General features: G+C 35.3%; 1 pseudogene; it reads right to left on the bottom strand.

The window, feature by feature from the left end:
- LOC132067542 (very-long-chain aldehyde decarbonylase CER1-like) overlaps window positions 1-21,307 on the bottom strand; it is a 67,407-nt pseudogene that overhangs the window by 21,932 nt on the left and 24,168 nt on the right.

Raw genomic sequence — 21,307 nt, 5'->3', positions numbered from 1 at the left:
TGGCGTTTATGTTAAGATAATGGTGCCCCCGCCGTCTTAAAATCTTGGGTCCGCCTCTAACAGTGGGGACAAGTTGAGGTGTCTATATGTGCACTCCCAAAGTTGGAATGCTTACTTGCTAGCTGAGGTCAAGTTTAAGTGCTTGTTTATGTATTATGCCTATAGTTATCTCTCACAAGGAACGAATGCAGTAGCAGTTACATGCTTAAATTACTCACAAGTAGCTAAGAAGCTATAACTATTTTCAGCTTTTGGTCAAGCAATCCGTTTTCAAGTACTTACTCTGTCTCAATTTATGTGACAACCTTTCTTTTTTAGTCTGCAAAAAGAATGTCATCTTTCTATAATTAAAAATAACTTTTAACTTTAAAATTCTCTTTTACCCTTAGTGAAATGATTTATAACCACACAAATTTCAAAAGTCTTCCTTCTTTCTGAAACTTTGTGTCAAGTCAAACATGCACATAAATTGGGAGGGAGGAAGTATTAACTAAGCTGCTCTAAGACGGTCATATTTGTGAGAAAAATGCTCACCGTCTATCTCTTTGCGCAAACTCCCCAACCACCACCCAAATACTCTTGCCCAAGCCTTCCCTCATTTGATTAATCAATATTTACAAAAAGGAAAATCTCTAGTCAATCAAAATAAAAGTATATTAAACTCTTGAAAAGCTCGGATGCTAGAGAACCCTCTGAACTTTGCTACACTTCTTGCAAATATATTTACTATTGGAATAAGGAAAAGGGTTTGATTCATGTTAAAGGTCGTTTGAAATGATTATGGATAAACCTGTTATCAACTTCACAACTGGGAACATGAACTATTGGCTAAGACATGCATGCCGACTAAATATGGTTGGTAAATTCTGAAGAATTCAATCCTTTACTGAACTAATTCGAGCAGAGTTCAGTTGGGCAGTTTCTTTTAAAGGAGTTATTCAAATCAGGTTCTTACACCTAGCCATCCCTACATAAACTAATTAAGCGAGATCACGTCTTACTAAGTCAGCTAGATCAAAATGGAGTTGTTTCTTAGGCGGAAGATTGTCAACATAGAAGTTGTTCCTAAGGGGGAGATGCACGTGAAGAGCACATAAAGAATTATGAAGTTGATAGCATGCACATGAAAAGTATGAAATTATTATGGATTTGTCATCATCAAAAAGGGAAATTTGTTGAGTTTCTTGGACCTGAATCTTAATTCAAGAGCTTATGAAGTTTTGGTGTTTGACAAACAATATACAAGTGAGAATCAGTGTTCAAGAAGGATGGAAAGACTACTAAAATAGAGAGAGATCTACACAAGTGTCTTGAAGAAGGAGAAGGAGAAGGAGAAAGGAACGGAGAAGGAGGAGAAGGAGAAGGAGGAGGAGAAGGAGAAGGAGAAGCAGGAGGAGGAGAAGAAAGAAAACGAGAATAAGGAGAATAAAGAGGAGGAGGAGAAACAGAAAGAGAAAGAGAAGGAGAAGAAGCAGAAGGAGAAGGAGAAGAAAAAGGAGGAGGAGGAGAAGAAGGAAAAGAAGGATAGAAGATGGAGAAGACGAAGGATAAGAAGGGGTAGGCCGAGAAGGAGGAGAAGAAAAAGTAGAAGAAGAAGAAGGATCAGGAGAAGGAGGAGGAGGAGGAGGAGAAGGAGAAGAAGAAGAAAAAGGAGAAGGAGGAGGAGAGAGAAAAAGGAGGAGAGACTTGTTCCGATCAAGATTCATTCATACTGTTCTTCAGTTGTAATACTTAAATTCTTGTGGTCATTAACTATACACTTCTTACATTCTTGGTGATTTGTATTAGGTGTTGGTTTTGTGTTGTAAAGGACTCCTTAGACTAGGTATAGTCTTTGAAGAAGTTAGGCTACAATCGAAGCATATTGTAGATAGGGGGATAAGTGTTGTAGGGGTCAGTTCCTTAGATATACAAAGAATTATAACCTTAAAATTGCTCGAGTTAAATTGGAGAGTTTAATTTGGGGAAATCCTAAAGAAGATAGGTCGTGATTAATTTTTTCCTCCCGTGAGCAAAGAGTTTTCCACGTAAAAAAATTCTTGCATTGATTTACTATTTCCTTCTTGCATAGGTTCTGAAGAACCTGGTTTTTCAGTTTATAGGTGGAAGCTTAAAATAACAGTCAAGTATTGAATCGAGAGGGTAAGGGCGAAGAGGACTTTGTCCCTAATTTCATTTACTATTTTTCAATTTGTGAACAACCAGTTTCATGGCATTAAGCTAAGTCCAAACTACGATAGCATTGGTAACCTATTATGCAATAACACCGTTAACTTCAACGGGAGTATCGTATTTAGATGGATCAAACCACCTATATGTTTTGATAAACTCACCTCAGCGTTAGCTGTAAGAATGGAAGATGTGGGAGTGGTGAAGTGATCAGAGATAATAGTGGCTTCCTTATCTTTGCATGTACTTTAGCCTTGGGCACTGTAACTAGCAATTGGGCTGAGGCAGTTATATATACTTCCTTTTGGTATCAGGTGGTGCTTATTGGATAATGAGTTTCGATACAATATAGTTGAGAGTAATTTCAAGATGCTAGAGGAGTGTGTCAATCGCATAAACCTTATACCTTTGGAGGATTTTATAAGAGATTGTGGAATAAGGAAATTGATGGAACTTAATGGCTTTATCCTGAAGCACTTCTGGGGGAGATTAATCAAGTTGCATATAAGTTAGCTACACTGAGCTATATCTTCCCTCATTCACAGCTGTTTCGTAGCTTTGGTGAATTACCAACATAAGGCAAAGGTCGCATGACTATGAATAGGTGCGGCTTGCCAACTATACACACATCTAATATAGAAAGGCGGAGATTATTTTCGAGCCACCATGAGTGTCATAATTTTGTAACAGTTAAAGAGAACGTTTTAGAGGATAATCTATCTTTTGTACAGATTGGATACCTCATAGATCATGGCTAAATGGCCTTTGTATCCACTCACCAATTACATTTACTTTACCAATTTTTGTATTAAAGAAAGTTTTAGCTATCTATCATGTTAGATTAGGGAATGTCGTAGCTATGTACAACTGTCATGACCTAACCGGAGGGCCATGACGGGCACCCGGAGCTAACCTACCGAGCACCTCTCATCCTACTCTCATAATCATATCTAGGTGAGCCACATGGCTAACTCATAGTTATCGAGACCAAATGACACGAATCTCATCGGACGTAGGCGCTTTTATATAAACATCATTGACTATGCCCATATATACACAAGCCAACAAGGCTATCAAAATGATATACAAAATATGAGCCGACAAAGCTGAGGGATATCTAACTATACACATCTATCTACGAGCCTCTACGAAGAGTATATAGAATCATAAAGACGGGACAGGACCCCGTCATGCCCATATATGTACACAAAAGAATAATACCAACTACTGCAACTCTGGATCAAATGGAGCTCTTCTAGGCAATCTCTGATGAAGCAGCCTAAGGGTCGGGTCTGTCTCCCTGTCTACTTGCGAGCATGAACACAACGTCCACAAACAAAAGGACGTCAGTACGAATAATGTACTGAGCATGTAAAGCATGAATAGCAACATGATAAAAGCATGAAGAATAACATAAGATAGAAAGACCATTCATACCTCTTGAGACATTCATCATACTTGCCTAACCTTTCTCTAAAGAAAACATTCCATACATCATATCTATATTATATTAAAAGCATGAACTCCCTAACTTGAAAGTTAAATTACTTAAATACCCTTTCAAATAACCAAAATATCCTACTTAACTTAAAGTGGGGAAATAACTACCGTGTAATAGACTAAAAGACACTTACTCAAATTAATAACTTCAGTCAATGTTGCTTTCCCGAAGAGTTGCCACCATTTGGTATATTGATATATTGTGGAAAATGCTCTGACTGAATGACTTAATTCGAACTAATTGGTATTGTCTCAAATGTTTGCACGAACTTCTTTCCTTTTTTTTTTCTTTTTCCCAAGATATGGCTCTTGCACGGAATGAAACCGAGAAAAAGGTCTTCTTTTATCAGGGCATGAAAGACAGTGAAAGATCAAAGTGAACAAGAATTAGGTTTTTTAATTTTCTATATTATATTTAGTCATCATATAATTGACTCATTTCTTGCTTGTGTATGACACTTAACTACTTAAGTATGAAATTGTGTATTTGTATGAACTACATACGTTTCAAACTTATGATATTGGGGCATTGATTGATTGTTTAATTTGTATTGTATTGTTGCTATGTTCCCTATTTTTGCTTTTCCAATTTATTACTGCTCTTAATCATAAAACTAGCAATATTCATGATTAAAACTATTATGACCGATGGAAAGAATAATTAATAAAATGATATTTTATGTGAAAATTTGTAGTTGTTTAGTGAGAGATCGGTTATCACTTAATTTTAATGTAATTCACTGTTAGTATGAGGAAATATTGCATTCCTATATTGGTATAAAATGCTCTAAGTGAAAACAACGGGTGTAATTATGTTTGGTGGATGGATGTGCAGAGAATCTAGGCATATTTTATTAGTTCGAAGTTAATATATTTCTGAGTATCTTTGCTTTATATTCGACTCGAATGTTTCGGCCTCAAAAACTCATACCTAAAACAAAAGAAGGTGAAGGAAACTAGACTTTGTTCCTAGTCCGAAGGAGAAAGGGTAAAAAATATTCCTAACCTATTGTGTTATATATTATTTAATAATAATAATAATAATAATAATAATAATATTTAATTAATAAGGAATAAATTAATTTAATTAGTTATGACCTTTCTAAAGTGGTGTGTTTATTTCAAAAGTTGATGACTAATCCTTTTTAAGAAAGGATGTGTACGTTAACTCTTTGGTGATGTTTTAATAAAAGGTTTTCCTATAAATCTTTGGCAGAAGCATTAAGGAGAGAATGAATATCTCTCTGCTTCGTACATCTCTCAAGTTTCAACAATATTCCACCATTGTTGAATTAAACAATTCCTCTATATCTCTTTGTTGTCTTCTTCTAAAACGTTCTTTTCTATTGGGCTCAGTTCTTGTGGTAGAAGAAATCAAAGAGTGCAACTTTGATTTTCAGAATAGGCATTGTATCCGGAGTATGGACTTTCCCGTTAACCACTTGCACAGTTTGTGAGAATTTACTCTCCTAAAGATAGTTTCCTGGAAACGCCTTGCCTATTCATTCAGTATTTTTGTTTACATATTTCTCTCTTTTATTTAATATTTCGCATGCACAATTTCACTCCATTGTATTTTTTTTAGAATTTTATACAACAATTTTAGGATAGTAAACTTTCCGTTATAATGGAGTCTTCTTTGTTGTGCGAGAAAACAAAAAGCAATTGTGGAGATGCGGGGTATTAAAAGTTCATGATTTTTCATTAGTGTCTCTCTGGGTAATGGTTGTTTTGGCATTAAGCAAAGGCATGGACAACACCTCTCGCGGAAGTGAAAATTAGTTTGTTTCCCTGAATCCAAAAGATTAGCAAACTTGAAGTTATGCAAATGTTTCCAACTGCAAATTAATTTAGAGAGAGAACTTTGTGTGACATTTTTTTTTAACTTATCCCCTAAAATCACTTCGCTGCTTATATCAAGGAGATTCTGATAATGAAAATCAAATAAAAGAGATATATTTCAAATGTTGAAGAATGAAGCAGTCAGCCACGACAAAAGAGATGAATGTTTTAATGGCTAATTCAGGGTTGACGGGTTCGCAGGAGAGTGGTTCTTTAGGAATTTCTGATTTTGGGAGTCAGCCCATTAAAGGCAGTGATAATTGGTGTCTACGATTGGGAACGGGAAAAAAAAAAACCTTCAAATTTTAGAGGGGCCTATAATCAACAATCCTGGTTGGATTGAAAGAAATAAAATGGCGTGTACTAACCACGTTGACAACAAAGTCGAAGTGGATTCAATGTTTCAAGCATAATGAAAATACCATCAATTACTAAAAGAGAGTCATGGCGAGATAGAAGCACGTTATAAGTTGCGATCAAAATCGGGTTCTATTATCTCTACTCAATCTTTAATTTTTCTACCCTATTTTATTTATGATGTTTGGTTTCTATAATTATTAGGGTAGATTTTCATTATGTGATGATCGAATTAAAATATTTTATTTAATTGCATGAATTACATAATTGGAAACATCTATTTAAAGGCTTCTCATTTGTGTCCATTCAAGATGGCGCATCTGTTGATGCCAATGAAAATTGTCTGATCGAAATGAAATCTGTAGCCATTATTTTTTATCTACGTGTGACGGAAATCACTTTGTGTCATATTTGCTATAACAAAGTGAAGCCATTTGCATATAACAATGCTTTGGGATATTTAATTTTATTTTTCTTTTAAGCATGATAAAAGAAATAGAACGAACTTTGGATCTTAAGTATGCGTACAGTGAAGTTGCAGTAAGGTTCGGACGATCAAAGGAGGTATCACAATTTAGAAAAGTTTTTGCTATGGCGCCATTCCTGGGAGAGATCGGAACCTTTACGATAACAGAAGTCGGGTTATACTTTCTTTACTCTACTTATTATTTATTAATGGATTTCCATTCCTTATTTTTTTTATGAAGTTCATTTAAATAAATGTTAGTAGATGACTTACTTTGTGATGATCTTGAAATGCATGTTATATATAGGAATAACATATTTGATATGCTTATGGTGGGTGATTTGTAATTCTAGGCATGCCAATCTTTTAAGCATGATAAGAGAAATAGAATGAACTTTGGATCTTAAGTATGCTTACAGTGAAGCTGCAGTAAGGTTCGAACGATCAAAGGAGGTATCACAATTTAGAAAAGTTTTTGCAATGGCCCCATTCCTGGGAGAGATTGGAACCTTTATGATAACAGAAGTCGTGTTCTACTTTCTTTACTCTACTTATTATTTATTAATGGATTTCCATTCTTTATTTATTTTTTATTTTTTTATGAAATTCATTTAAATAAATGTTAGTAGATGACTTATTTTGTGATGATCTTGAAATGCATGTTATATATAGGAATAACATATTTGATATGCTTATGGTGATTTGTAATTCTAGGCATGCCAAATTTGAAGTTAAGTGTTTGATGAGTATCTTGAATATATTCACGTTCAACTTATGAACTAATAAAATGTGGTAAAATATTAGAGTCAAATATTTGCACTTGTGAATCACTATATTTCGAGGTTTATTTTAAATGATCCTTACTCTAAATTTTATTTTGGTATGCGGTACTTTTTGTTTACAAAATGATGAGAAATAACTAATGCTTGGTGAACAAGATCGATGCTTCCGCATAGATGTTGTTGATGAGGTATTGAAGGATGACAAAAAAAATCTTCACCGTAGAGAATAAATCTCTTTTTAATTATTTTGGTAAGTACTTTGAAAATGAGACACAAGCACGTGGGGAGTATAATTCTTGTGATGAAAAGGTACGTAACATTTTCTGGTGAGTATTGATAAAAAAGGAAAGAGGTTAATAATGTGTGGTCACACAAGGATGTTAACCATTCTTATGTATTGTTATACTACATTAAGTGTAGATTATAGTCAAATGTTGAAAGATCTTCTCATTAAACATTTATTTTGTGACAAAATAGTGTAGTCATAGGAAATATTGGGCTATTACCATTTTAATAAAGATAATCTTCAATGGCGTCTACCCTTTCATGTGAATGCCAGTCATAATTGAAAATTCATATTTTAAGAGTTCAAGGATAAGTCACCAAGAATTCAACCAGGAATTTTAGGAGAATTTTTAAGCCAAAAATAACTTTTATAAAATGAAAAACTTACAACCAAACGCGTATTTCTCCATTTTATATACGGAATTTGAGAATCTAGGTCTGAACATGACGACAGAATAAACAACAAGAACATACCCAGTATAATTCCACATGTGGGGTCTGGGGAGGGTAGGATGTCTGTTGCTGACCTTACCTCTACCTTTGTGGGATAGAGAGGTTGTTTCCGATAAACCTTCGACTCAAAATAAAAAGACAGCAGAATAGCAAGATACAAAACCAATGCAGAAAGAGATAGTAATACACATTGAAGAGTCAGTAACTACATGATAGCTAAATAGTACTACGAAACTAAAAACTACGCTATAACTAAAATAATATTACTTAAAAATAACTCCTCTCCCACACAAAGTGCGATATATAGTGGATATATATGAATTGTCATGCAGTTTGTAATATTGAAATTAAAAAAAATGATATACTACCTAATTCGGTATACACTGCCACTTGACTTTTTACAAAATCTCATATAGTCAACCATTAGTTTTAGGGGTATTTTAAATCAAAAAATAACTTTGAAGGCAATTTTTATCCAATATGGTGGAAGAAGGGTATTTTTTAGCCAAGTTCAATAGGTTAGGGGCATTTTGGTCCAATAGGTGGAAGAATGATATTTTTGAGCCAAATTCAATAGGTTAGGGGTATTTGTGGTCCTTTTCCGAATAAACTTTGATTGTTTATATTCGTAGGTTCAGTTCAGACGATATCCAAGCATGTTGAATTTGACAAGCAATTCATCAATCATACAACGTTTCGTAATTTAATCATTCACATAAATTTGGTCTCTTTCACGTATAGTTATTTACTCAAAGTCATATTTTAATTATATCGATATATTTTACAAACGCGTACACTACGTGACTCGAAATATACGTGCAATGCACATACCGAAAAACTAGTTATACTAAAAGTGGAAAGCTCCTATCTTCAAAGTTGGATTACTATTTTGCCCCTATACTAAATTAAATTATTAAATATCTAATTAAATACTAATATCAACTTTCCCCTACACTAAATTAAAATCTAATTAATTATATAATTAAATAGTAATACTTTAATTACATAAAGGTTGAATTAGAAGTTGCACTTTAATTCTCCACACTTAATTCCCCAAAAACGTAATGCAATCATATTATGTTCTGGCATTTTTCATTCATTCTTTTTTCTTTGCTTCATCTTCATCTTCAAAGTAACTTTTCACAGCCTTTTCCCCTCTTTAATTATAGCAAATTAATTCCCTTAGCTATTATTAGTATTAATTGTTTCTATCCTTCATCTTCCCCATATTCACTTTTTCCCCATAACATTAAGATTTTAAAAAAAAAAAAAAGATTTAATAGTAATAGTTAATGAAAGAAAATCAAATGCATTGAACCGGAGAATTGGTGAATGAATGGTTCATCTGCCAGTAATTAATATAGGCTATATCTGTGCATATTTTCTTTAGTACTTAGAATATAACTTTTCCCTTTAAAATTTACTTTATCCCTTTACAAATCAGTCCATTAAATAAGCAGGTTCTCTTCATTCATCTGAAACGGTGGAGAAATGAGAAGTTAAATTTACTGGTTTAGTAATGGACCAAATTCATCTTGATAAGGTAGAGAATATGAGAAGTTACCGTTTAATGATTTAGTACTAATCCAAATTCATCTTAATAGTTGCAAGTTATACGTATGAAAAGTCATTCTTCTGTGCTTATATACGAAGTTAGTTGTAAGTTCAAACAAATGCTCCATGGGATAGATAGATACAGAAGCAGAGAATAAATAGAAAAAGAAAAAGAGATCAGTTAGCTGACAGTGGTGGGTAGCAAAACATTAGCAAATAATGGTGTAATGATGAAGAAGCTGGATCTAACAACAAAGGAAACAGCTAGAGGTGACTGTTCTTAAAAACACAAAGAACGAGGCCCGAGCACAGCATAGATGAAAGTTGCGTAATAGCTACTGCATACAATTCTTCTTCTTAATTAAATGACACCTTCAAGAATGTTCGGCAGCAGGATCAATGCAGAAACTTAATTAATTTTTCTAGCCTTCATCTCTGCTTGGTCTTTGTCATATGCAAATGTAGATGACTAAACTTTTTATCACTCTATTCTAGAACTAACTTTTACAATTCCTACATCCAAATATCCAATCCTTTCAATTTCCTAGCTTGGCTTTTCAGATTTCTGAGACTTTTAAATGCAAAATTTGCCACAACATTAGCAAGTTGGGATACATTCGGACATTCAATTTGTGGGAAATACCAAAATGGCTGAAATTTTTATACTCTTTGTTAAAATACTCTATAAATTAGTCTCTTAACATCAAGTATTAAAAAGGCAATTTACTAAGTTTATCTTTGGAATCCTTGAAAAAATATATTGTGCGTGTAAATGCAAAGACAACTGCTTCAATTCTTTTTGTCATTTTTTCCCACTAATTTGAATTCCTTTCATCTTCCACTAATGGTTGAAATAACAGTTTATTGCAACCTCTGGAATGTCCTTTCTTTCCGTTTTAAATAGTTAACTATTTAAAACTGGATTTTCCGACCTCAAAAAACCGACCTCATTTGAGGTCGGAAAAAAACCGACCTCATGAGGTCGGTAAAATCGTAATATTTATTTTTCAATTTTTTTTAAAATAAACCGACCTCATGAGGTTGGTAATATTGTACCAAAATTTCAAAAAATAAAGTACCGTCCTCTCTAGGTCAGAAATTCATTTTATGCAAAATATTATACTTTTATTTTTAATTTAAAAGAATACCGACCTCACGAGGTCGGTTTATTAAAAATAAATTTTAAATTATTTTTAATAAACCGACCTCGTGAGGTCGGTATTCTTTTAAATTAAAAATAAAATTAAAAAATAATATACATACAGGTCGGTATAATTTGTCAAAAAACATAAAATACAGACCCTTTAATTTATATCGATCTTTCCCCTTTCTCTCTCTTTTCCTCTCACCTTCTCTCTCCCCCTCTCTCTCTCTAACGCTAATAACGTAGCCGCCGATCACGGTCGTCGGTACCGGTGGACGCTTCGCCGCCGTCGGCCATTGCGTCGCCGTCCATGCCTTTTCCCTTTCTCTCTCTTTTGATCTGACGTTTTCTCTCCCCCTCTCTCTAACCCTAATAACACCGCCTGCTAGTCACCGTCGCCATCTTCCAGTCACCGTCGCCGCCGTATGCCGTTGCCGTCGCCGGCCTATCTGTCAATTTGAGGTATGCTTTCTTTGTTTTCTTAGATTAAATTCCAATTGCCAACTTTCTCTCATTCTTTATTTATTTGAGATAAGCAGCCTTATGATTTCCTCATCTGTATTGCCAAACCTAATCAAAACCTAAGCTTATGAAAAAGTAATTTTCGAAAGTTGATGGTTAAGAAATCTGAAAATGTTTCTCTTTGCTTTGTCCTTTTCTTCATCTTTTCCATCCATTGTTTACTGCCGTTGCTAATGAAATTTCTGTTAATAATTAATTGACGCTTCGTCATAGTTTGCCAAAAACTTTCCCACTTATAGCTGCATTTTTAGACCTATTTCTGTATTTATTTATCTATTTTTGAATTTATTTTCTATGGTGTTTTCCCATTGTTTAATTTTTTTTATTTTTTTTTTGTGTGTGTTTGTAAAATATCAATTTATATCATTTTAAAATGTTTGTACTAATTAGCATGGGACACACGTGCAACGCACGTGTTTGAGAACTAGTATACATATACATACAATGATACCATACCCGACCATGTATGTTCGGTGCAATCCATACCTGGCCATAACAAGGCTCGATGTTGTCCGTACCCAACTACAGTGGTGTGCGCGCAATAGATATCATACCCGGCTATATAAGCTCGGTATCATAAAATAGCTATTACACATATGACATACATGAGTATCCAAAAGGAACATTATAACTCTATCGGGGTGACATTAAGTCGGTTGTCACGACCCGACTAGGGGCCATGACGAGTACCCGGGGCTAACCACCGAGCACCGCTCATACCATTACCCATCGTACACATCAAGCGTTCATTCATTAACCTTATACTCAAATCATAGGAAAAACCACTTTTTTTCTTCGAAACATAATTACCTTTATATACATAAGCCCTTTGGCTATCAAAATAATGTACATACAATAAGGACATCGTGACCCCATACTACCCACACATACGCATCTACGAGCCTCTAATAGAGTACTAGACATATGGACGGGACAGGACCCCGTCATGCCCAAAACATATATGTACACAAAAGAATAAGTTAATGGCACCTCCGGAACAATGGAGTGCTCTCAAGTCAGCTAATAGCTCCTACGAGTCTGGATCACCTCCCTGTCTACCTGTGGGCATGAACACAGCGTCCAAAGAAAACGGACGTCAGTACGAACATTGTACTGAGTATGTAAGGCATGAATGAAATGAACATAATAGAGAAATCATAAGACATAAGATGAAGATATAACCTGCGTAACTTTTAAGGGTGGATACATTTCATACATATATCATATATAATCGTAGTACATGTATCATCATAGCGCATACATCATCGTATCATATATATATGTCATCATCGTTAGCCTGCGTCGGGGTAACCATCATATGCCGCCCACTAGTGGTGTCATGCCCGGCCCTCTAGGCTCAGTGTAAACATAGCAGTCCGCCTCAGCGGTGACATGCCCGGCCATTTAGGCACGGTGGAATCGTATGCAGCCCGCCTTCGTGGTAACATGCCCGGCCAACTAGGCACGGTGTAATCGTATCGTCATATAGTCAACATAAACTTATCATAACTTAACATCATCATACGTTCATCATTAATTATACATTAAAGCTTGAAGGTAACCATGGCTATGTCGGGGTGACATGAAGTCGTGAACCCCCGACTACGTTATGGAGTAATCATAACCGTCATATCTCACCTTGGAGGGACTAATATTTTAAGGTGAGTGCACACAAGGAAAAGCATCAATGGAACCATACTTAGGATCACTTAACCTCATGGACATCATATATTACTCTGGGATTCTCTATACTTAAACTCATCATCATCATTATCATGCTCATATCGTATCTCTTTATAGTCATGGACTCATAATTTCCGTTATTTAGGAAGATCATGGAAGAATAGGAAGATTCATGCCATAGGACTCATGCCTTAGAAAGAAGGGACTAGCCTTACATACCTCTTTCGTTTAGCTATTCTATCATTTGATCGTTCTCCTTCGATGCTCGTGTTTCTACCTTCAAGAGAATTCGCACCAACATTAGCTAATCGATTATATGAACGCGCTTACTAATGCTAGAGAAAATTGGGCAGCATTTCCTTTGTTTATACAACTTTCCTCATATTACATATCAACTCCCAAACATCCATAACAACATTCACAATATTATAAGCAACAATCATCATTCATCTACATTATCCACATTTCACAATTTCACTCAATTCCTCCATAATCACGGTCATAGTCACTATTACGTTCTCTCACATATAATGCTTATCCCATGTTCTAAATGTCATTCATAACATACTTACAATCACAACATATCAATATTCATGACTCATTCCAAACTACTATTTACAATCTCATTATTCTCATCTTTGTGACCCATTTTCTATCTCCTTCCATCATCTAAGTCTCTCAACTACTTAATACTTTGAATAACATGAGTTAGATGTAAAACTCACCTTTGATTATGTAGGAATGATCTTTGGATGAAGATACTCTGCTTGAGAAAAACCCCCAACTCCAATACCAAAGGATTTTCTTGACTTCCACTCACCCTAGTGAGCCTCTTTGCACTTGAGTCTCTTGATTCTTAGGGTTTGATCTTTGATCTCTCTTGGATTTGCTCTTGATTTTGGTCTTAGCTCATAAGAAGAGTTGTTGAGAGAGTTTCTAGAGGTTTCTATGTCCAAAAATGGTAAAATAATGAGTTAGGGTCGAATTTGGTCTATTTATAGTGGTCCAGAAAATTCTGGACCGACACAACATGCTGCAAGCTTTGCTAGACGCAAAGCGTGCTTTGCTAGCCGCATGTTGTGTCGCAGACCTCGCAACATCACCAAATTTCACTGTCACACTTTGCTGCGCAACTGTGTGGCCGCAAAGCGCGCTTTGCTGCTCACATGTTGCGCCACAAAGTGCGCCATAATGTGACATTTTACCAAACTTCCACCGAAACTTAACTCCGATGATCCGACGAGTCTTAAACCTTCCCGGGTCTTACTAAACATGGTTTTACTCCATTATATACTCAAGATGGACATATCTATCCCCATGACCTCGAAAAAAATTTGTCCTACTTCCAAGGCTAGGACAATTAGCATTTGGCAAAACTCAACGTATGAAAATGAGAGGTGTAACATCGGTAAGCCCCCGATTTCTATTTTGGAATCACCATAGTCATCATCATCATTATCATCATCACTATGAAGAGCTTTCATCAATAACATCTTAAGAATCTTGATAGTCATGAGCTTCTAACATTCTCTAGGAAGTAGGACATTATGAACATCATAGATGGATTCACGACGAGGAAATCATGCCTTTAGAAAGAAGGTTTAGCCTTACATACCTTTACGTCTTCTAACTATTTAACATCCTCCTCCAAAGTCCACAAAATCTACATTCAAGAGGATTCACACTAGGGTTAAGTCTTGAAAACACTTCTAAGTTCAAACTAGTGCAATTAACGAACTAACGAAATTTGGGCAGCATTTCCCCTATTTTGTCAACTTCCACCAAATTAAAAATCAACTCCCAAACAACAATAATAAAATTTACAGTACCATATTCAAGAAGTTACATTCAATTCAATCTCAAACTTATCCAAAATCCCTTTTTCAAGTTCATCTCATAGTCATCTTCTTCACTTCAACATTTTATAACTTCTCCACTTTAATTCTTTTCCTTTCCAAGAGTTACTAAACCTTTATATCAACTCAATCATGTAAATAATAGGAAGATCATACCTTATTATAGAAGAAATTCACCTTCCCCAACTCCTTTCAAGACCAAGTTTATCACAACTTTGAAGAGAAGCAAGAACAATCACCTTCCATGGATTCTCTTTGGGTTTTGATGTTGATCTTCTCTCTTGATGATATGGAAAGGTTTGGAATGTTATGGAACCTTCAAGAACTCTCAAGAAACCTCTAATAATGTAAAGAGAAGAGTGTGGAAGGTGTATATAAGAAATGGGATCTTTTGGGACTTAAAGAGGTTTTAAAAATGCCCTCCCGCTTGAGTGTGCGGTGGAGATGTGGCTCAGCACACTAAGTGTGCGACCGCACCTCCCCTCCCCTCCTCTCCCAAGGGATGATATTGGGTAGTGAGGCCAGCCAATTTGGCAAGTTGGCGGCCAGTATGCGGCTTAGCACAATCAGTGTGCGACCGCACATTGCCCTATTTTTCTTGATTTCGCGGAAATGCATTTTTTTCGATTCGTTTAACCTCTAATCCTTATGGAACCTTCTTGGCACTCATATAAAACTTTTTTAACCATATAAGGGGCCCTATATCCCCCCCCCCCCCCCCCACAATGCTAAGCAATGAATAACTCAAATGTTACGAAATCTTCCCAAACCATGACTCAAATTCCAATCTTTCAACAAACTTACTTCCGCCGCTTCATATGACCTTGAAACCTTAAGGTACATACTTGGAATTGTTGGGTCGCATTCTTAACCTTATAAGGACTTCATATGCACTTTTAGGCTTGTGTTAGTCTACTCATAATGCGAACGACACGAAATTTCCAAGATGTAACAACTCCCCCTGATCATTTGTAATCTCTTTTGTTGGAAGAAGAACTCAATGTCCAGTTGATAGTTAAAAATGGTCGGTCTTGATTGCATTGTTTAACTCAACTGTCCAATGCTCAATTCCTCCAGAAATTGCCCCGAAATATTTATGCTAACATATGCTAATATAAAAAGGAAAATATGTATTTAATCTCAGAACATCTTATCTTCGTTTGTTTTTTTATAGATAGAAAGAATTATTCTTGGAACATATAAAAAACTCTTAGGAATCTTAAAGCTGAGATGACATCTGTATGACTATAGTAACATATCATTAGAGTAAAATCAGGGCTGAAGTGATGAAAACACTCCTAAACTTGGCACGGTTTTGAAGTTCAGTCTCTGAACTATTGCCACACTTAAAAACACCCCTGATCTTGACTAAATGAATTTTAATTCACCCCGCGTAGACATGCCACGGCGAGTGGAATGCACTCGCCGTCCACTTGGCAGTTTCGTCCTATGTGTCCTCCACATAGATAAATTTTTTTTTTTAAAATGTAAAACTGATTCTTTTTTATTAAAAAATGGTAAACTTCATTTTTTTTTTTATAAAAATCTGGAACAATGGAATATTTATTTTAAATCTGGAAAATTTGATTTTTTTAAAAAACTGAAAAACTACAGTTTTAATTAAAATATCTGTAAAAAAAAATGAAAACTTGATTTTTTTTAAAAGTGTCCTAAAAAATCTAGATTTTCATGATTCTTTTAAGACACTTTTTTAAAAAAGAACTGGAAAACTGGAGTTTTATACAAATATGGAAAAACTGATTTTTTCTTAAAATGTGGAAACCCTTTTTTTTTTTTTTTTTTAAATAATCCCGGAAAATTAGATTATTTTTTGAATCTAGATTTTAATCAAAAATTCAATTTTCCAGATTCTTTTTTAGAAAAATGGGTTTATTTAGTTTCCTAGATTTTAAAAAAGTCCAGGTTTTTTAATTAAAAAAAATTAATTTTCCAGATTTTTTTTAAAAAATAATGGGTTCCGCACTTTTTTTTTTAAAAAAAATTCAGTTTTCAATATTTAAAAAGTTCCAAATTTTTTAATAAAAAATCCAGTTAAGATTTATTTTTTATTTTTAAAAAATGGATTTTCCACATTTTTTAAAAAAAAATTGTTTTTTTTTTTTCTGATTTAAAAAAAATATACTTTGTAATGGAGGAAGGGGATGATTTAGATGTTGGAATAGGAAAAAAAAAAATTAAAGAAATGTAAAAAAATTAGATTTTTTTTTTTTTTTAAAAAAAAAAAAAAAAAAAAAAAAGCTGATGTGGAGCCTCCCACGCGCCTGAAAGTGTTTGTGCACACTTGCTGTGCCATGTGGCAATGCGGGGGTGAATTAAAATCCAGATAGCCAAGATCAGGGGTGTTTTTAAGTGTGGCAATAGTTCAGGGACTGTACTACGAAACCTTGCCAAATTTAGGGGTGTTTTCATCACTTCAGCCTAAAATGAGATGTTTAGAATTAGACTTTTCAAATTCAGAACCGTTATTTTTAACCGACATAAAAAGGAAGATAGGATCATATCAAACATTGTTACTTTGGAAATCAATCATGTAATCTGTTTGTAAAGACATAATTATATAAATAAAAGTGTGCTCTTTCTAATAATCTAAGCTTTTAGATGAGGTGCCACATACTTTAACATGGTCTCAAAGCAGGCAGAAGTCCCGAGTTTGAGTCTCATCACCCCCACCCATTATTGAAAAGAATTTTCGTGTGTTTGGGCCATCAGAAAGAATTAGACTCGCACGTGAGAGGGAGCGGGAAGACATAATTTAATAAATAAATATGTGATCTCTCTAACAACTTAAACTTTTAGAAGAAATGATCGCACACGTCAATATTATTGAAAATTATATTGTTTCTCCAGAAAATTTAATTATATCTTAAGTTATTGAAATGGAAGATGACTTACAAGTCGTGGGCTCAGTGACAATGGATGAATGGTGATGGGAATGATATAACGAGTAAAGGTAACGGCGGTGCAATGATCTGTGAAGCCAGTAGTAGAGAAATTCGATGGGACCAATATGGATTAAAGCTGTCAAAATGATTCCAGCGGTCCTCCAAATGGGCAAGTTATGAGGATGCTCCAACATCAAGTATCCAAAATAAAATATCAATGCAGTGAATATGATTGAGTTATCCCTACAAATATACATTAAAAAAATGAGAAAATGTTCTATAGAATACCGTATAAGAATTGCACAATCGGATCATTTATAAAATCAATTACATGTAAATTTGTATTTTGTGCATTAACTGATAACTTGATAAAAATAATAACTAGTCTATCATCACAAATTAAAATTCACTTAAGAGAAACTTTTTACATTTTCAGTACATACAACTTAAAGCTAAAACCAATTAGGTCTTCTAAGAACAAGAACTGCACAAATAATATTATGATAGTTTTCTCATGTTACAACGAACAACCTCATACGATTGTTTATGTAGAATTCAAAGTACATAACAAATTGATAAGAGAATGGATTGTAAAACAAACAAACAACTCTTGAAGCTATCCTTTAGAATTTCATTTGCACACAAACACGACTGGATGAGTCCATCCAATTCTCCCGCACCACCCCCCATGGAAGCTGGTGGCCGTTGGGTATCCAACCATCAATTTGATACACATAAATCGATACTCACATAAGATAGAGGCTTGGTGAAGACATCCGTTAGCTGATCCTTTGAAGAAAGAAACTGCACATTGAGGTCCCTCCTTGCGACTTTGTCACGAACAAAATGGAAATCAATATCTACATGTTTTGTACCAATATAAAATATAGGATTAACAGAGAGGTTTGCAGCACCTATGTTATCACATCATAAAATGGGAATTTCCCATGACTTGAGGCCGAGCTCAAATAGGAGAGATTGAATCCAAGTTAACTCCAGTGCAGCATTAGCAAGCGCCTTGTGTTCAGATTCAGTAGAAGATCAACCAACTGTATGTTTCTTCTTAGAAAACCAAGAAACCAAGCTCGTGCCAAGAAAGATTGCAAAAACCTCCTGTAGATTCTCTATCTTCCAAAGAGCCACCCAATCCGAATCAATGCAAGCATGAAGCAAAAATGTTTGGACTGAGAATGAATAAATAGATGTTCTAAGCATGTTGTGAAGTTGAGAAGATATTCAAGTCAATTCCTACTCAAAAGCGGAAAGAAATAAAAGGAAACTTTTTTCTTTGTTGGTTTTTTCGAGTGTTATTGGGATTTAGATCCTTTCTAGGAAAGGATTAGACCTAGTAGTATAAATACATGCTAGCTAGGATTTATTAAGTAGGACATAACATAGAACCTAAGAGTATTCAATCTTGTAACTTACTTTCTCCCTTGATATTAATAAAAGTGCTGGCCGTTCTCCGTGGACTAGGATCACATTGATCCGAACCATGTTAATTACTGTGTTTTTATCATTTATCATTTTCGCGCTCACGAGGAGACTATGGCATCTATGAAGTTTGAGGTAGCAAATTTTGATGGGCGAAATAATACCTTCAACATCTGGAAGATCAAGATCATGGCGTTGTTACGGAGAGAAGGATCAGTCTATGCTTTGGAATACTCGTATCCCGAAAATACGAAAGAGGCCGAGAAGCAGAAGATTGAGATGGATGTGTTTAGCACAATTCAATTATCCTTATCAGACAGCGTGTTACGTGAAGTCGATCGAGAAAATGTGCGAGTTTGTGGAAGAAACTTGAAGATCTCTACCAGAAGAAATCAGTAACAACTAGAATGTTGTTAAGGCAGCGTTTACACACCTTCAAGATGAAGATAGGTACAACTTTACAGGATCATCTTGATACTTTTAATAAATTGGCTATGGATCTTACTCACGCTGATATTAAAGTGGGAGATGAAGAACTAGCATGCACTCTACTGTTTTCATTATCACCGGCGTACAAAGACGTAGTTAATTCAATGATGTACAGTAAGGAGTTAGTCACGTTACAGATGGTAAGAGATGCATTGAATTCAGATGAATTAAGAAACCATATCAACAATGGTGAGAAAGAGGACCATAGTGAGGGTTTGACGGTTAGAGGTCGCTCAAGCCAAAGAGGGAAAGGCAAATCAGTAGCTAGGTCAAAGTCTAGGAAAAGGGTGAGTAGGAAGGATGCTGAATGTTGGGGTTATCATCAAAAGGGTCACTTTGAGAGGAATTGCCCGAATAAGAAGATTAATAAAACAACAACCAGTGCATCTACGGTTCCGATAGCTTAGACATCTGGAGAAGATTGTGTACTAACTGCTTTAACAAATGACATTCAGACACATAAGTGGATTTTAGATTCATCTTGTACCTTTCACATGTGCTTCAGAAAAGATTGGTTACTAGCTATGAGTAGACGAGTGGGACTGTACTTATGGGTAACGATGTAGTATGTAAAATAGCCGGCATTGGTTTAGCCCGTATACGGTGTCATGACGGCATTATAAGAACATTGTCTAGTGTTCAACATGTTCTTGATATGAAAAAGAATCTGATCTCTCTTGGTACTCTTGATAAGCTCGGATATAAGCATACTGGTGAAGGTGGAATCTGCAAGGTGACCAAGGGTTCTTTGGTCATGTTAAAGGCCAAACTAGAGGGTGGTCTTCATGTACTTATGGGCAGCACCATTCTAGGTACTGCGAATGCTGCAACCTCACAGTTATCAGATGATGACAAGGCTAAGATGTAGCATATGAGATTAGGTCACACGAGCGAGAGGCGGTTGACAATTTTGAGCAACCGAAACCTTTTGAAAGGTGAGAAGATTAGTACACTTGATTTTTGTGAGCATTGTGTCTATGGAAAGAAGAAACGGGTCAGCTCTAGCACGGGCAAGCACAAAATCAAAGGGGTACTTGACTACATTCATTCAGATTTATAGGGTCCATCTCAGCTTCCATCCAAGGGTGGAAAGAGGTATCTTCTTTCTTTCATTGATGATTTTTCACGCAAGGTTTGGGTATACTTCTTAAAGGCTAAAATGATGTCTTTGAGAATTTCAAAAACTAGAAGACATTAATTGAAAATCAGTGTGATAGAAAGATTAAGTGTGTTCGAACAGATAATGGCTTGGAGTTTCGCAATGAAGAGTTTGACAATTTCTGCAACATTCATGGTGTATTGAGACATAGAACTGTTAGGCATACACCACAACAGAATGGCGTAGCTGAAAGGATAAACCACACTATTCTTGAGAAAGCACGATGTATGCTCTCTAATGCCAAGGTGCCTAAGAAGTTCTGGGCGGAAGCAGTAAATACTGCTTGTTATGTTGTTAATCGTTCTCCAGCGTCGACAATTGACTTCAAAACTCCAAATGAAGTATGGTCAGGTAAACCGTCTGATTACTCGTACTTAAGAATCTTTGGATGTCCTGCATATTATCATGCAAGTAATGGAAAAATAGAACCTAGAGCTCGAAAAGGTTTATTTATGGGATATGCTGATAGGGTAAAAGGATATAGAATATGGAGTTTAGATCCTCTTAAGTTTGTAATCAGTAGAGATGTTACTTTTTATGAGGCCTCTATGCTTGATCCTACAAAGACTTCTATTGAGTTTGCAGGACAGAAAGTTCTTACAACAGAAATGGTGGAGGAAAATGTGAAACTCACCGAGCAGGAGGATCAAGTGATTCGGGTGGAGTCGGATAATGAAAAAGCTCACACGGTAGTACTGAAGGTGAACCA

The sequence above is a fragment of the Lycium ferocissimum genome, chromosome 8 (assembly GCF_029784015.1).
Source record: "Lycium ferocissimum isolate CSIRO_LF1 chromosome 8, AGI_CSIRO_Lferr_CH_V1, whole genome shotgun sequence".
NCBI classification, from domain to species: domain Eukaryota; kingdom Viridiplantae; phylum Streptophyta; class Magnoliopsida; order Solanales; family Solanaceae; genus Lycium; species Lycium ferocissimum.
The sequence above is the reverse complement of the archived record's forward strand: the minus strand, read 5'-3'. Positions and strand labels throughout refer to the sequence as shown.